This window comes from Pelophylax lessonae, assembly GCF_965119305.1.
Source record: "Pelophylax lessonae genome assembly, chromosome: 6".
Classification (NCBI taxonomy): Eukaryota; Metazoa; Chordata; class Amphibia; order Anura; family Ranidae; genus Pelophylax; species Pelophylax lessonae.
The window spans coordinates 168,828,194-168,844,680 of record NC_138773.1 but is presented as its reverse complement, the minus strand read 5'-3'; the positions used below and the strand labels follow the sequence as shown (position 1 = coordinate 168,844,680).

The 16,487-nt window shown below is 44.2% G+C and overlaps 1 protein-coding gene across 1 annotated transcript in view; it reads left to right on the top strand.

Moving 5' to 3' along the window:
• The window catches only part of FOXK1 (forkhead box K1), a 210,820-nt gene extending 196,562 nt beyond the window's left edge, over positions 1-14,258 (top strand). Inside the window, exon 10 of the mRNA XM_082261198.1 lies at positions 13,963-14,258. The gene's annotated coding sequence lies outside the window, so the exon portion shown is untranslated. The remainder of the gene's footprint in view (positions 1-13,962) is intronic.
• Positions 14,259-16,487: the final 2,229 nt, after the last annotated feature.

Genomic DNA, 16,487 nt, shown 5'->3' with positions numbered 1-16,487 from the left:
ATTCACCCCATAAAAGGCAGTGTGTGTAAATAACGACAGGAGACGTTTTGAAAAGTTTATTAAAAATCTTCATCCGGTCTTCTCCTCTCTTCTGGTCTTCTCCTCTCCACTCTTCTGCCCTCCGCTCTTCTGCTCTTTTGCCTCCTCTGGTCTTCTTCTTCCTCCGGTCCTCTTCCGATGCTGTCCGGGTGATTATGCCGTTCTCCGGTCTCTGCAGCTTGTTCTATATCCATTAGGGGCTTGGCCTCTCGACGAGGCCCCGCCCCCTTGTGTCACCGACGACGGTGACATAAGGGGGCGGGGCCTCCCAGTGACGTCACCGGGAGGCCCCGTCCCTAATGACTATATAATAAGCTGCAGAGACCGGAGACCGGCATAATCACCGGGACAGCGTCGGAGGAGGACCGGAGGAAGAAGAAGACCAGAGGAGGCAGAAGAGCAGAGAGGAGAAGACCAGAAGAGAGGAGAAGACCGGATGAAGATTTTTAATAAACTTCGTCCCCTTTCCTGGCCTGCCGGGCTGCATGCTCGGATAAGGGTCTGGTATGGATTTTGGGGGGGACCCCACGCCGTTTTTTCGGCATGGTGCTACCCTCAAATTCCATACTAAACCCGAAGGGCCTGGGGGGGAACCCCACGCCGTTTTTTTTTCCCCATTTTGGCGTGAAGTTCCCCCTCAAGATTCTCACAGCGCAAGTCGCGCCGCAAGTCGGATCATCCTGATCTGACTTGCGGTGCGACTTCCATTCAACTCAATAGGCTCCCATAGGAAACCATTGATTTTGAATGGAGGCAGAAAAAATGCTGCTAAAAGCTACGTGGCCAAACGTGCAATAACGCTAATGGAAAAAGCTACTGAAAGCACGTTTTTACAGCTGCTTTTTCCCGGCGTCAAGAAACCGCTTTGGAGCTCGTTTTTATGACGCCCTGTGTGCATGGAGCCTTATAATGAAAATGATCACAATGGATCGGTTATGCTGTGCTTCCTAGGAGTAGGACACTAGGCGGAAAAGGGTTAACAAAGCTGAAAGAGGTTGTAAACCCACATTTTTTTTTTTTTTCAACCTGAAAGAGAAACCCATAACGAGCTAGTATGCATCGCATACTAGCTCATTATAAAATACTTACCTTAGAACGAGTCCCCGCCGTGCCGCCCGCTTACCTCTATGACGGGCGACATGTTCAGTCGCCCGTCTTCCGGGATCGCGGCACCCGGCCATCTGATTGGCCGGAGCCGCGGTAACGTCACTCCCGCGCACGTGCGCGGGAGCCGACGGTCACGGCACAGGGCTTAGAAGGAACGGCACCAGCACTGGCTGCATGTAAGGTAAATATCTCCTAAACGGTACATGTTTAGGAGATATTTACAGTACCTATAGGTAAGCCTTATCATAGGCTTACCTATAGGTACAACTTGCAGAGGAGGGTTTACTTCCTCTTTAACTATGCCTATGGGGCAGTCCCAGGTGGTATACTCCCACTTCCTGCTCTAGGATCTCAGTTTTTTTTCTGCCTAGTTAGGAGTAAGGACCTAGCTCCTTGCTGGGATCTCTGGTCCTGGCATTTTTTTTTCCTTTTTAAACTGAGTTTTTTCCTTTTTATTGTTTTCTTTTTCTACAATCAAGCACCCCCCATGCTGAGATGAGGAGGAGGTGACCTGCTCAGAGTGAACCCCCGCCTGGCTCCTAAGGTATGGTGAGTAGTGCCCCACTCCCTCTGGATTCTGGGGTGTCTTCCTGGTCCTCCTGGGGTTGGTAGGTCTCCTGGATCCTCCCCACATTTCCCCCATCTCCCTTTCCCCCCCTCCTGCGGTTCCCTCTGTAGAAGTTGTTCCCCAGGATGGTGGGTGGTTGGTATGTGTTTTTTTGTCTTCTGCACTATCACCTCAATGATAGTGCAGGACTGAGGTGATGTGGGAACTTTAACATCCGGTCTGCTCAGTGCGGTGAGGTGCCGGCCAGCTCCCCGTCTGGCTAGCGCGCTGTCGCCATTTTTGCAGGGGGAACATGTGTGGCACTCTGCCTCCATGTTCCTGGAGTCGGTGGCCATTCAGACCAGCCCAGTCAGACTTTGGGGTCCCATTCGGCCATGGCGGCCATGATGGTGGTCCTACAGTCATTAGTGGCTAAAGTGGACCTGGTCTTGCAAAAAAAGGCCTGGAAAAAAGCGCCCTCCACCTTCACCTGCCTCATCTACCTCCTCAAGCTCTTAGGCTGAAATGGTCACCGTGGACGCAAGCCACCCTGCGGGGTCTGCATCCACGCACCTCAAGTGCTCAGATAGTGAGGATGATTCCTCCTCCACCCCTGTGCATGAGAAAGCGCTGGTAGAAGCACTAAATACGTCATTGCGGGAAACGTTAAAAATGGAAGACGCAGCAGAGGCTACTCCGATGCATTTTGGCACCCGCAGGCCATCCAGGGCGACTAAGGTGTTTCCCTTTCCCGCCTCTTTTGATGAGATTGTCACTAGTCAGTAGGGGTCTCCAAAACGCATGGCTGGAATATCTAAGCACTTTGCCAGGAGGTATCTTTTTGAAGAGTCTCTTTTGAAGAAACTGACAGTACCACCAGTGGGGGACTCCCAGGTTTCTATGCTGAATAAAGTTATGTTACTACCAGTAGAGGGCGCTCCGTCCTTTAAAGATCCAGAGGATAGAAAGGCTGAATCCCTGGTCCGCCATCTTTTCATCGTGGCGAGTTCTATTCCAAGACCGGTGTTTTCCATAACCTTGGTCTCTCAGACCCTAACGGAGTGGACAAAACTTTTACGCCAGGATTTGGAGGGTCAGCACCCTCATGAAATGGCAGAGTTGGTGGTTCAGTTGATACAGGGGTTGCAATACATTTGTGATGCATCCTTGGATGCAGGTCCGTTGGCCTGCAGAACATGGGTGACGGCGGTGACTCTATGCCACATGATCTGGTTGAAATGTTGGTTGGCGGACCAAGCCTCCAAAAATGTTCTGACGGATCTTCCTATTGTGGGGGACCGTCTGTTTGGAGCCTCCAGGTAAGAGATCATTAAGAGTTCACAGGAGGAAAGAGCACCTTGCTTCCGCAGGGTTCTAAGAGCAGAGAGCCTTTCTGCAAGTGTGGTCCTGTTTTCTCGGCTCACAAGCGACCTTTTCGTCCGGCGGGATCAGGACAAATGGTCAAAATCTTCTCGCCCCTTCTCAGGGGGTTCCAAGAGACCCTGGGGTGGCAAGTCCAAGGAGGGTTCTTCAGGCCCCGCAAACCAGCCCTCTTCCGTCTGAAGGTACGCCCTCACCTGTTACAGGGGTGGGGGGACTTCGGTTGTTTTCGCACCCATGGAACTTGTTTATCCAGGACAAGTGGGTACTTCAGTCGGTCAGATTACAAGATCGAATTTCCATCCTTGCCCCGGCGAGGTTCTTCCCCTCCAATCTGCGTCTGTCTGCCAAGCGGCTTCACGGCCTTCTGGGAGCAGTACAGGATTTTTGTCTCAAGGGGTAATAGTCCCGGTTCCACAGTCAGAACAGTTTTAGGGGTTTTATTTAAACCTCTTCACGGTACCCAGGAAGGAGGGGAGGGTTCGCCCAATCCTGGATCTCAAGGCCCTGAACCACTTTGTGTGAGTTCAGAATAGAATCCATCCATACGGTTGTGGCTCCTCTTCATCAAGGAGACTTTCTAGCCTCCATGGACATCAAGGACGCTTACCTTCATGTCCTGATCTACATCAGGCATCAGTGTTTTCTAAGTTTTGCAATAGACGAGGAGCACTATCAATGTGTGGCTTTGCCCTTTGGTCCAGCTTCCGCTCCTCGGACATTCACAAAGGTGTTGGCTTCGGTGCTAGCCTTGCAGTCAGTGGGGGATTTCGGTACTGGGGTACCTGGACGATCTTCTGAGGGTGTAATCATCATCTGTCCTGCAGGAGCATCTGGACATCACAGTGAGAACTCTGTAGGAGTTCCTTGATTGCATCCACCAAGTTGGACTTCTGGGGCTGACTCTGGATTTAGCCTCAGCCCAGGTGTTCCTCTCGGAAACAAAACTCCTAAAATTGCAACATGGGATTTGGCTCCTGTTGTCCAACCTTCTGTCGTCTCTCAGAACTTGCATGCAAGTACTGGGCCTCATGGTTTCCACTTTCGAGGCTGTTCCTTCCTAGACTCTTGCAAAAGGAGATTCTAACCAAATGGGACAGGGATCCCCAGTCTCTGGACAAGTTGATCCTGTTGAGTCAGGGCGCGAGAGGATCTCTGCTTTGGTGGCTTCGCTCCCCGGCGCTTCGACAAGGGAAATCCTTTCTCCCCCCGTTCTGGACAGTTGTTACCACGGACGCCAGCCTGCCAGGTGGGGAGGGGTCCTGGGAATGGCAACAGCCCAGGGGTTCTGGTCCAGGGAGGAGTCCAGTCTGCCGATCAACAACCTGGAAATTCAAGCGTTATGCCTGTCCCAGTGGACGGAACGCCTGCAGGGGTGTCCGGTGAGAATTCAATCGGACAACACCACAGCCGTGGCATATTTCAATCACCATTGGGGCACAAGAAGTGCCCTAGTGCCCAAAGTGGTGGCTGGCGTTCTAATGTGTTTCAACAACTATGTCTCCAGTGGGGGACCCCCGATGTGGACCCGTTGGCCTCTCGGCTCAACCGGAAGGTTCCGAGATTCGTTGTGAGGTCTCGGGATCCCCTGGCAGATGCCGCAGACGCTCTGGTGGCCCCCTGGGGTTGGTATCCTCTGATTTATGCTTTTCCTCCAATACAACTTCTGCTGAGACTTCTGTGCAGAATCGAGGCAAAAGGGATTCCAATGATTCTGGTGGCTCCAGACTGTTCTCGTTGGTCCTGGTACGCTGGCCTAGTAAGACTGGTAGCTGATGCCCCTTGGCGGCTTCCTCTCAGAGAAGATCATCTGTCTCGAGGACCGATCTTCCATCCTCCTTTACGGTCGTTGGCTTTAACGGCCTGGCTATTGAAAGCCAGGTGTTGAAGGAGAGGGGGTTGTCAGAATCTGTGATTCCTACTCTGTTAAAAGCTAGGAAATCTACTTCACTGAAGATTTACCATCGAGTTTGGAAATCGTATAGTACTTGGTGTGAGTCTAGGGAGGTTTCCTCCAGTTCCTTTTCGGTATCACGTCTACTGGAGTTTCTCCAAAGAGGTGTATATCAGCATTTCACTCTGGGTACTATTAAGGCCAGATTTCTACTTTGGCAATCTTCTTCCAAAGGCCGTTGGCTGCCAATTTCCAACTTTGCCAATCTGGCCTCGCCGGTGCAGTCCCTGGTGCCTCCGTGGGACCTTAACCTGGTACTGTCGGTCCTTCAAAGACCACCCTTTGAGAATATTCGTGAAATTCCTTTGCTTACCTTATCACAGAAAGTGGTTTTCTTGGTAGCTATCACTTCTGCATGCATGGTCTCTGAACTGACTGTGTTGTCCTGTCGGTTGCCTTACCTGGTGGTTCAGAGGGAAAGAATGTGGTGCTACGTCCCTGTCAGTCGTTCCTTCCTAAGGTCGTTTCAGGTTTCCACTTAAACAAAGACATTGTGTTGCCTTTACATCATGTCCTAAGCCAAAGCATCTGGAAGAGGTTGCTTTGCATTCTTTGGATGTGGTTCGAGCCATCAGGGTTTACTTGATGGTGACTGAGTCTATTTGGAAATCAGATTCCTTGTTTATGCTCACGGATGGCCCTCGTAAGGGGCAGGCTGCATCTGCCACGAACATTTCCAGATGGATCAGGCAAACAGTGGTGCAGGCCTATTTAAGGGTCATTAGGGTGCATTCCACAAGGACGCTGTGTGCCTCCTGGGCCTTCCGTTATCAGGCGTCGGTGAACGTGTGTACATACACCTAGGTGGCCGCTTTGCAAACCTGGACCACTAAGTTCTACAAGTTAGATGTTTTTGCATCTGCTGATGCTGCCTTTGACCGCAAAGTTTTGCAGGCCGCTGTGGCAGAGTCCTCTGCCTCTTGAGGGTGTTTTTTTTTTTTCTGGTAAGTGAGCTCCAGTTGTTCATGGTTGAGCTCTTGGTTTACTTGGTTGGCTAAGTTTAGCCCTGTATTTTGGGAATATGTCTATAGCTGTGTTTTTTCCCATCCCTCATACTGATACTGCTTTGGGACGTCCCATTCATCTAATGAAGATATGAAGATGTATCTGACAATGAGCGAAAGCGAAAACTGGATTTTTGTCTTACCGTAAAATCCTTTTCTCTGATCATTGATGGACACAGCACCTACCCCTCTGTGGATTTGGGTTATGTATTCTTCTGACACTACTTGTTACAAAACTGAGATCCTAGAGCAGGAAGTGGGAGTATACCACCTGGGACTGCCCCATAGGGGTTGTTAAGCTTTGTTAACTTTTGTTAACCCTTTTTTGCCTAGTGTCCTACTCCTAGGAAGCTCAGCATAACCCATCTAATGAAGATCTGAAGCTGTGTCCATCAATGAACATCAGAGAAAATGATTTTATGGTAAGAAAAACATCCAGTTATTGTGATCATTTTCATTATAAACCTTATTTTGCTTTGATTATGCACCTTTGTACTATCTATGGATGGTTTTCTGATAGGATTCCCACTTGTTACTACACTGGGAGGCTTTCGAGTTTTCTCCCGTAGCCATTATTTTGGGTAATGGGGGTATTTGGTTCCTCAGCCCATTTATTATAGGGTATTGAGTTGGGGGGGCAGGGTTTGGAGATTTTAAGGTTAGAGTGGATCAGGGAAATGCCTCTTTTATTGAAGTACTGGAAGGGATGTACACTGTAGGAAGTAGTTTAGCGGTATTAAGGAAATGGGAAAATCTTGCATAAGTAAAAGCCTCTGAGCTGGGGTGGGTTCAAATTCCTCTTGAAGAGCTGCCAGTTTACGCAGTGCTTTACAACTTGAGGGTAGACAGTACAAATACATTACACTTTAATACAGTAGGAATCAGAGGGCCCTGCTCGTTAGAGCTTACAATCTAAGATGGAGGGTCAGGAGATACAAGAGGTAATAACTGTGAGGGATGGGCTGATGGAGAAAATAAAAGTACAGTTGGATGGGTGCCAGATAGGCTTCTCTGAAGAGATGTGTTTTCAGGGATTGTCTGAAAATGGACAAAGTAGGAGATAGTCGGATAGTTTGGGGTAGAGCATTCCAGAGGATGGGAGAGGCTTGGGAGAAGTCCTGGAGGCGAGCATGGGAAGAGGTGACGAGGGAGCTAGAGAGTAGGAGGTCCTGGGAGGAACGAAGAGAACAATTTGGTTGGTATTTTGAGACCAGGTTAGTGATGTAGCTGGGTGCCAAGTTATGGATGGCTTTGTAAGCTATGGTTAGTATCTTGAATTTAATTAGTAGGTTGAGTGGCAGCCAATGGAGGGATTGGCAAAGAGGGGTAGCAAACACTGAGCTGTTAGTAAGATGGATGAGCTGGGCAGCAGCGTTAACTATGGACTGAAGAGGAGATAGCCTATTTTAAAGTTAAGCCAATGAAAAGGCAGTATTCGAGACGAGAGATGACCAGGGAGTGGATTAGAAGTTTTGTGGTGTCATTGGTTAGGAAGGGGCGTATCTTGGAGATGTTGCAGAGGTTGAGGTGGCAAGCTTTGGACGGCGACTGGATGTGTGGCCAAAAGGATAGTTCAGAGTCCAGGATTTTACCTAGGACCTTTACCTAGATTTGAATGTCATCAGCATAGAGATGATATTGAAAGCCGTGGGAGGCATTCAGCTGACCCAGGCAGGAGGTGTAGATTGAGAAAAGGAGTGGTCCAAGAACAAAACCTAGGGTGACTACAACAGAGAAAGGAAAAGGAGAGGAGGTAGTAGAATTGTAAGTAGCACTGAAGGTGTGTTGGGATAGGTAGGATGAGAACCATTAATAATAAGAATAGATTTGGTCCAAGACTGAGGCATAATAATAATTACTAATCTGAGGTAGCACCACTCCACCTTCCTTGTGGGATCTGGATTAAAATATAGCTAGCACATCTGGGTGGTTCCAGACAAATTTAGTCAGCTGACTCTAAATTAAAGTTAGGAGGGATTGGGGGATAGGAATAATCCGCATACAAAACAGATAGAGGAGCTTGGGTAGTATAATAATTTTAAAGATGGCTATGCGCCCCAGTGTGCAGAGGTCTACACAACGTAATGATTATAGAGTTTATTATTAAGAGTAGGGTAATTTATATAAAAAAGCATGATAGTTTAGGTCATCACCTGTCAGTTAGTTTTTTTTTTTTTTTTTATTGTTGTCTGTGTCACCGTTAAGCAGATTCACCGTCTGTATGTGTCCTGTTTACCATCAGCGAAAGTAAATAAAATCCCATAATGTCAATATAGAAAAAGTGATGCGCCAGATATGCAAAAAATTAATAATCAAACAGTCCATATACTTTTTGTGCTCAAGTGTCCACAGTGTTAAAACTTTAATCCCGTGAGGAGTATCATACACCACAAGTGTTAAATCCCTTCACCAGGTGGACAAAAAATATTGCAATGATTGCCATTTTATTCTCCAGAGTCTTTGCTAAAAAAAAAAAAAATATATATATATAATGTTTGGGGGTTCTAAGTAGTTTTCTAGGAAAAAATACTGATTTTAACTTATAAACAAAAAGTTTCAGAAATAGGCTTGGGGCTTAAGTGGTTAACAGACAATTGCACGGTCGTGTGACATTATACCCAAATAAAATTGATGCCCTTTTTTCCCAAAAACAGAGCTTTCTTTTGGTGGTATTTGATCACCTGTGCGATTTTTATTTTTTTGCGATATAAAAAAAAAAGAGCGACAATTTTGAAAAAAAAAAAACATTATTTTTCACATTCTGCTATATGACATTCTCAATAAAAATTTAAAAATCTAAATTTTTTAACATTTTTGGCCAATTTGTTTTCCGCTACATATTTTTGGTAAAAAAAAAATCGCAATAAGTGTATTTTGATTGGTTTGCGCGGAAGTTATCGCGTCTACTAACTACGGGAAAGATTTGTCATTTTTATTTATTTTTTTTTTTTTTTACTAGTAATGGCGGCAATCTCCGATTTTTTGCGGGATTGCGGCAGACAGATCGGACCCCTGACTGACATTTTTGACACTTTTGGGGGGGACCAGTGACATTACTACAGTAAACAGTACTAAAAATATGCACGGTTACTGTAATAATGACACTGGCAGGGAAGGGGTTAACATGGGCGATCAAGGGGTTAAATGTGAGCCTAGGGGAGTAATTCTAACTGTGGGGGGGGCGTGGCTTCGGAAATGACCATAGAGACGTGATCCTATATAGAAGGATCACATGGGCTCTATGATCATTCCAGGGAGAAGAACAGTCAGCTGTGTTTAAACTCTCTCAGCAGGGAATGATCGTGGGTGTCGGGTAGCAATCAGAGCCACCTGCCCGCTGCATCGGCTTCCCCTCTGACAAGCGGGGGCGGGAGTGCGCCCCCTAGACTCCCGAGAGTGAGCGACGTACAGCTATGGCGATTTGCCTGGGAGCAGCTGCCTGCCGCTGTATTACTGTGATGGGCGGTCGGCAACAGGTTAATTTGCATATTTTAAGGGTTTTATTCTATCTTTCAATAAACACTTCAGTTTTGAAGTGAAATAAACAGGTATTTCATGATAAACAGTCATCAAACTTTTGTTGTACATATGTCTCTTTATGTATTCATGTTTTGCTGACAAGAGATCCTTACTTCAATTTAGTTTGCCTATCAGATTTTACCAATGTGGCAAACCTCAGGGGAACAACCTTTATAGCTTGGCCCAAAATTCCTTTATGGTTGGTGGCATGCGCTGGTGATGATTAGGCGATTTCATGGTGTGAACACCAGATTACACTGATCAATAACTACTGAGAAATTTATGTGCCCATTCACACTATGCATCGTTTTAACCACTTGACCTCCAGAAGATTTACCCCCTTCATGACCAGGCCATTTTTTTGATACAGCAATGTGTTAATTCAACTGGAAATTGCGTGGTTGTGCAACGCTGTACCCAAATAAAAAAGATGTCCTTTTTTTCCCACAAATAGAGCTTTCTTTTGGTGGTATTTGATCACCTCTGCGTTTTTTTTTGTTTTTTTTGAGCTATGAACAAAAAAAGACTGTTAATTTTAAAAATTTTCACATTAAACACATCCAATAAAAAAGATTGAAAAAAGCTAATTTCTTCATCAAATCCCAATAAGTGTATATTGATTTGCGCAAACCAATGTTATAGAGTCTACAAACTATGGGATATATATATATATTTTTTTTTTTTTTTACTAGTAATGACTTAAAGTGGGTCTCCAATAGTGTGGTGGGCAATCTGACATGGACAAATTGTGCTTGTACAAGCCGACCTGCCGCAGTAAATGTGCTGCGGTGGGTCAGCAAGCGGTTAAATTATAAGTTCACATTTCTGAATATGTCACAGCCATATTTAGGGTGTAACATTAAACATCAGACCTCTGCCCCCCCACCCCTTTTCCTTGTGGCATGGCAGTGAGCCAGGGGCCTTCCCCCTGCACTCGCTGCCACAGTACAAAAAGAGCGTGGCTCTGTGACACTTTGCCCACACAGCCCTGCGGATCCTTTTTGCGGCTGTCCGCTTGTAGTTCTTAATCAACTACCATAGTGCTGTTGAGCGCTGTGGCAGTTCTTTGATTCTTCCTGTATGAGACCTGCATGGCATCAGCGACCTGCTGATCACTGATGCAGTGCTTTCCAGGCTCCTAAAACAAAATAGGAAATGCACATTTTTTTACCTGCATAAAAAACGTGCATTTATTTTTTGTTAAAAGGTAAATTTATCCTTTAATTGGCTTCAGAACTGCATAGACAGCTCCCATAGTTCTGATATGTACATGCTTGTTTTGTGACTTGGAAAGATAAGTGTTTATAGAATAGAATCACCCACTTTAAAATAATCACATTTTGTTGTTTTGCAGCCTTCCTTAAAAAAAAAAGACAGATACAGTTTTTGTTTTATCCAGCTGTATTTAGTAGTATAAATGAAAGATATAACACCAACAGCTCAGAAAAAAAAAATTCAAAAGAGATTTACTGAGTTGGAAAAAGGATCCTGAAAATGACTTGTAAACTCAATCACGTAGCTCCTTCTCAATGGCACATAATGCCATTTGACTTTCAACTGTGATCAGCTGTGGTCATTTTGATTAGCTCCGCATGAAAAAAAAAATTAATGCGGAAAGCTCTTTTTATGCTGAGCTAATCAAAATGATCACCTTCTCAAATGCACTCAAAGCCATTTGACTTTCAACTGTGATCATTTTGATTAGCTCAGCACAAAAAGAGCTTTCCTGGAGCATTTTAGTCCCTGATAATGCAGCTGCAGCAAATAATCAACTACGGGTGGCAAGGCACTGTCAAAAAGATCTCTGGAATAAAGTTGTGGAAAGGCAAAAGTCATGAGATGGATACAAAAAAATGTCAAAGAATTTATCAATGCGTAGAAGTACAGTGAAGTCTAATATTAAGAAGTGGAAGGTATTTGGTACAACACAGACCCTCCCTGGATCAAGACATCACTCCAAACTGAATGAAAGAGCCAGGAGGAAACTGATCAGAGAGGCTACTAAGAAGCCTACAGTAACCCTAAAGCAGTTGCAGGAATTTATGACAAAGAATGGTCATTATGTGCATGTGACCACAATATCACACATTCTCCAGAAATTGGGCTTGTATGGGAGGGTTGCAATAAAAAAGCCACTCCTCAAGAAAGGCCACATGCAGTCATGACTAAGCTTTGCCAAAGCACACCTTGAAGATTTTGAGGCTACATGGAAAAAGGTGTTATGGTCAGATGAGACTAAAATTGAATTATTTGGCCTCAACGTCAAAAGGATATGTTTGTCGTAAATCCAATACAGCTCACCATCCAAATAACACCATTCCTACAGTAAAGAACTGAGGTGGTAATCTGTTATAGGGTGATTATTTGCAGCAGGTACTGGAGCACTTGTCAGGATAGAAAGAAAAATGGATGGGGCAAAATACCATCATGATCTTGAGGGAAATCGGCTGCCCTTTGCCAGAAAGTTGTCAATGGGAAGAAGGTTTAACTTCCAACATGACAATGACCCAAAGCACACAGCAAAAATCACCACACAGTGGTTGAAGACCTGGTCAGAGACCAGTCTTAAAGAGGAAGTAAATTTCCATCATCATCTTTTAAGTTTTACCTATAGTTTAGCCCAGCGTGCCGTGGCAAAATTACCCCATCTGATCTACAAACTGTGTTGGCCACTCAGTTAAGCCTTGTTGTTACAGCGGTTCTGGTCCGCTGTCTAAAGCTCACTTCCCGCTGCCACAGGCATTTGGAAAGCTGTGCGGGCCGTCCGATCGCATCTTGCCAACCGATGAGGTCATCGGTTGCTAGGGGCGGGTCAAGCGTACGCACAGCTTTCTGGGATGTGCGAGACGCAGGTCCCAGGAGACGCTGGCTGGCGCACTTTTCCCTGAGGGGAGGTGAAGCAGAGCATGAGGAGAGGAGGAAGAACAGGGAGGAGGCTTTTCAGTGGCTGCATATGAGCTCCTCTGAGCTCCATGAGGTATAGCAATTGTACCTGTAATTTACCTGCATGTTTTTGTTTTAGGTATAATTGCAGGCATGGTGATTGTTTTTTTTTTTTTAATGCAATATAAATATACATAAGATATGTTGGTTATTATTATTATTATTGGTAATAGTAACTATATTTCTTTAATGGTAACTGCACTTCTTTTTATTTTGTCTTCCGCTTGCACATTGCTCGTGTAGCGCAGGGTACCCGTGGTTTTCATGTGCATTACCTGCAGTTTCCTATAGACTTCTATTATGTCCCTAATTTTTGGTGTGCTTTCAGAAAATGTAGGACATAATAGATAGAAGTTGATGAGAAACGGCAGGTAACGCACATGAAAAGTGCAGGTACCCTGCGCTACACCTGCACTGCAGCGAGTCATAGTTAAATATACGTTCCGGCTCTGAAATGGTTTATCGGGGTTATGGCTGAAGATATCAGCCATAACCTCAGTATTGTTTTTTACAGCCCGCGGCTGGCTTTCTAATGAAAGGGTTCCAAGCAGCACATGAGCCACTGGAATGCTTTCAGAAGCAGCGGGAGGGGATGTACCCCCCTCCCACCGGCTCACGCGAGAAGCAATCCAATAGTGCAGCCGGCTAGTCCCAGGGGGCGATGAAAGAGTATCTTTAATAGCCTCTATGGCCTTGGAGGGCCAGAGCGACGTCATGTTGTTCCATCCAGTCCAGGTTGCATTTTTGGTTGGTGTGCCTTGAGATTCTTCCAGATTTTAAAGTGTGCCTTGGGTGAAAAAAGGTTGAAAAACACTGGTTTAGCCTATATTAAGGCTTGCCTATAGGTAGTGTAAATATCTCCTAAACCTGCATACAAGCAAATTATGCCTTTTGCCTTGCAGGTAAGGAAAAAAGTGCAGCGTTTTACAACTGCTTTAAAGCCCATTGAAAATCTGTGGAATTACTTTAAGACTGCAGTGCACAATTGGTCACCATCAAATTTAACTGAACTTGAGCAGGTCTGTAAAGAAGAGTGGGCAAATATTGCAAAGTCTAGATGTGCAAAATTAGTAGAGACATATCCCAACAAAATATGGGCTGTAATTAAAGCAATTATTCAACAAAATACTGACACAAAGGGGGGTGATCCCTTTTCCAACTCAGTGATTGTTTTTTTTTTTTTTTTCTGACATGTTGGTGTTATAGCTTTCACTTGGAATGTTATATGTTGCACTATAGTAAAAACAGCTGAATAAAACAAAAAATGTGTCTGTCTTCATTTTAGGCCGCAATGCAACAAAATGTAAATATTTTAAAGGGGGGTGATTCTTTTCTTTACCCACACAAGATCAGTAATGAAAGTACCCAAAATTCGATTCTGCTAGATTTCTTTTTACGATTTATTCCCAAATCCATAAGCAATCAAATATTAGCCGTTGCTGTAATTATGAAATGTCTTCTTTTCACAGGTTCTGAACCACAGAAGCTGACTACTAAAATAATGAAGTACCATTTTCCTGATGGATATGTAGACTGCATCGCCAACTACTACATGAAGATGATCTATAGCAAAAGTACTACGTTTTGAAACATGCTACAAAATGGTTTGACTTTTGCAAGACACGTCCATATATAATGCAAGAGTGTTTTGGATGTAGCTTTATGCTGTAGCAGGAAACTGCTTGTATGATCACTCCTTTTAACAGCAGTGTGTGGTACAGAGCAAAAGCAGTCTAGGGAGTGCATTCTTTAGGAAAAAAAATGTTCTGACAGTGGAATGTAGAAGCTAGTAGGTAGTTCAGTTGTCCTATGCTGTGTGCTAGTCTTGTTTTGTACATCATGAAAGGGAAACACGTAATAAATTCTGCTGGGCCTACCCGATCATTTCAGCCTGTAACGGGGCCCTGCTTCCCACACTTTTCAATTGATCTTTGTGAAACTTGGAATTTGCTGGCCATATCTCATCCAGTAGGTTTTGTTTCACTTATAAAGCTAACTGGTCTTTTGTGAAGCCTTTAATAAATTTATTAATATTTGCTATTTTAAATAGCCATAGCTGAAAAAGCAAAATTAATTTTATTACTTTTGAAAAACTTGTGTTTTACTTTCATTCAGTGAACTATTTTGAAAGCCAGAATTGGTGCATTCAACATCTGTGATTTTTGTAAAATGGATGAAGAAAGATTGAATTTGATTTCCTTTTAGTAAACATTTATAATCCATTCATATCACTTGCATTCTTAAAGTGGTTGTAAAGTCAGAAGGTTTTTTATCTTAATGCATTAGGATAAAAAGCCTTCTGTGTGCAGCTTCTCCCCCTCAGCCCCTCTAATACTTACCTGAGCCCATCTTGATCCAGCAATGTTGCAGGATTGTCTCGTCTGCCCTGGACTCTCTCTCCTGATTGGCTGAGACGGCAGCGCTATTGGCTCCCACTGCTGTCAATCAAAGTCAGTGAGCCTATAAGAGAGAGAGAGAGAGGGTGGGGCTGGGTCACGGCTCCATGTCTGAATGGACACAGGAAGCCAGGGCCCCATAGCAAGCTACTTGCTGTGGGGGGCACTCAACAGGAGGGAGGGGCCAGGAGAGCCGAAGTTAGATCTGAGAAGAGGAGGATCCTGGGCTGCTTAGTGCAAAACCACTTCACAGAGGAGGTAAGTATGACAGGTTTGTTATTAGAAAGAAAGATTAGATTAGAAAAAAAAAACGTCACTTTACAATTAACGGATATGTACTATAATAAAGATGAGCAAATTAATCCACAGGGTTTGCAGTTTGCTACAGTAGATCAAGCTTGATTTGCAGATAACCAAAATTCAAACAATCTGCAACCTCAGTCTATTTACTTTAACCACTTCAGCTGCGGAATATTTACCCCCCTTCTTGACCAGGCCATTTTTTTGCGATATGGCACTGCGCTACATTAACTGACAATTGTGCGGTCGTGAGACACTGCCCAAACAAGATTTATGTATTTTTACCCCATAAATAGAGCTTTCGTTTGGTGGTATTTGATCACCTCTGCCTTTTTTTTTTTTTTTTTGTTTTTTTTTTTGCGCTATAAACAAACAAACAAAAAACTGACAATTTAAAAGAAAAACAATATTTTTTACTTTCTGCTATAAAACATTCAATAAAAAAATGTAAAAAATCTAATTTCATCAATTTAGGCCAATATGTATCCTGCTACATGTTTTTGGCCAAAAAAAAAAAAAAACGTGTGTGTTTGTGTGTGTATATATATATATATATATATATGTGTGTGTATATATATATATATATATATGTTTGCACAAAAGTTATAGCATATACAAACAATAGGATATATTTATGGAATTTATATTTTCTTAGTAATGGGGGCGATCAGCGGCTTATGCCGGGACTGTGATATTGCGGTGGACAAATTGGACACGAACTGACACTTTTTTGGGAACCAGTGACACAAATACAGTGATCAGTGCTAAAAATATGCACTTTCACTGTACTAATGACACTGACTGGGAAAGGGGTTAACAATGGGCGATCAAAGGGTTAACTGTGTGCCTAGCCTGTGTTTTTGTAAAGTGTGAAAGGTGCTTTTAATAGGGGAAGACATGAATTCTGGTTCCTGCTTTGCAGGAACATAGAATACATGCCTCCCCTACTGACAGAGAAGTGAGCTGCCTTGTTTACATAGGCAGACTGCCATTCTGCCCCTGTACCGAACGGTCGGCGGGTGTCGGCAGACATCGTGTCCGTGGTACCCGCTGATCTGCATTCGCGCCCACTACCCCGCAGTACAGGATATATATATATATATATATATATATATAAAATGTGTGTGAGATCCTGCGCACAGCAGCCGCCCTGTAGCATTATATCTGCTTTAGGGTGGTTGGTATATGGTTAAAAGGAGAACTCCATTATTCTTAAAAAAAAGTGTTATTTTAATTATATGTTATTAAATATTTATTTGCCAGTTCAATTTGCGGCCACTGTAATTTACAGTCATGAA